A 2095-nucleotide genomic window follows, 5' to 3' on the forward strand; every position below is an offset into this window, starting at 1 on the left:
AACGAGTTTGTTTCTTTTTCCTTCTGTAAAGAGTCTGCGCAAAGCTTAGTCTGCCTTCTAGAATCCTGACGTGCTAGCCAGTGATGTGACTCGATGGCACAAAACAAGAGCCAGCAATATGTGACCCTTTTAGATTGGATTTTCTTCTCTGTAAGAGGGAAATACTCATTTTCTTGTGTAAGAATAAAATGGAAGTTAAGTCAGTGACAAAGCAAAGTTGCATTTTGGAGTGGAGGATATAATAAGCATAGCAGTTTACTTAATTGGGATATTTGTGTTGTGATAAGACAGTTCTGTTTAGTGTAGAGAAAGGAAGGGAATTTGTAGAAATACCCTAGTTGTTCTCTTCCTAATGAAAGGGGTTAAACAAGAATACCATACTGAGTGATTTAAAATATTCACTCTGCTAAAAAATAGATGTTCTCCTTAGCCTCCCACACACAGTGTCACTAGATTTCTGCTGTAAAAATTTATAGAGGAAAGCATTATGATTTGTTAAAAAAACAACTCTTGAGAACATCTCAGTAACCAAAACCAAAGAGAACATTAAAACCCTCATGATCAAATGTGTTTATTAGTGAGAGGAGGAACACTTGTCATTTTTGAATAATGTTACCTCTGTTGGTGGAGAGTCTGTTAGAAACTGTTGGAGACTCTGTTGTGACTTAATTTTCAACTACATTTTTTTTTCATTCCTTTTGATTCAAACTCGCCGCATCTTGAAGCTATGAGACTTAAAAAGTTAGCCTCTGTTTATGAACAGACTACATATACTATCTTTTAGTTAGATGGACTGCCCTTCCTTCCTCCGTCCCCCCTCCCCCATTGAAAATCAAGCATTTTTACAGAATTAAGCCTTGAAATTAATTTCCATGCTTTTGAAACTTTAGATAGTATTTCAGGGCTTATCCTCTGTTAAGGTGGTGGCCCAGTGGAAAGTCGGGCCTTTGGAAACCACCTGCCAGTCTGAGGGAGTTAGTTGGGCAGTCGTTCACTGTGGGATTTATGGCCTCTGAAAACACCATGAAGGTCAGCTATGAGTTGATTCCCACATGGAGGCACACAATCACAACATCCTGTATGAAGAGCAGTCGAAAACTAGAGCTTTATGCATATCTGCAAATCTGTGTACAAAGAGCACATTGCAGACTTTTAAGGGTGTTGTTAGTCTGTTGTAATTGGTAGTGACCACATGAGACAGAGCAGGACGGCCCCTATACAGTTTTCTAGGCCATAGTCATGACGGAAACAGATAACCAGGACTCCTTCCTAAAGGAAGCCAGTGGGTGGGCTCAAACCACTAACCTGGGATAGCACCCGAGAATTTAAGGTATTTGTACCACCAGGGCTCCTTTGTTTAAAGATACCGAAAAAGAATGGAAAAAAAATCTCTCCAAGAAAATATTGGCATTCACGTGACAGGACAACATAACCGTAAAGCACCCAGTATCAAGGATCTGCTTTGTGCACCTGATTTAATATGTTAGGTATTTGACAAATACTTACCTTTTTTTAATTACATCGGGGTTTTAGAAATTGCTAACTGAGCTCCCATTGTGAATAATTTTAAGCGAGCGACCTCCAAGTTTATGGCTTTTAGTCTCCTGTAACTTTGCTTCAGCACCTCACACCCAGAGATTGGCTTCTGGGGTCCAGCAGCCACATCCCCTTGTTCGTATCCAGAACTCCCAGCAAGTCCTGGGAGGTGTGCCATGGATTGTCACCGTTTGACAAGAGAAGGAAACCGTGTGCTGCGTTCTGTGAACATCCATGAACCACTCTGTGATTCTCTGTGGCCTTGCCTCCGTCTTTTGTCTCACCTGACCTTGACACCTTTTTTTTTTCCAGTATGCTGATGTGTTTGGTTTATTTTATTTTATTTTATTATTTTGTGTGTGTGTACCGTCAAATCAGATCTGACTGGTACAGGAGGAGATTGCCCCTCCTTCTCCAGCAGAGCATCTGGTGTATTTGAACCACGTACCTCTGGGATTGCAGTGCAGCTTCTTGCCACTGGGCCACCAGAGCTCCCTTTGACCTTGACACTTTTAAGGAGTGCTGTCCTATAATCAAGGTTTTGTGAGATCTTTTCTCA

Source organism: Elephantulus edwardii, unplaced genomic scaffold (genome assembly GCF_000299155.1).
Source record: "Elephantulus edwardii isolate Elephantulus edwardi_28Jun2011 unplaced genomic scaffold, EleEdw1.0 scaffold00011, whole genome shotgun sequence".
In the NCBI taxonomy this organism is placed as follows: Eukaryota; Metazoa; Chordata; class Mammalia; order Macroscelidea; family Macroscelididae; genus Elephantulus; species Elephantulus edwardii.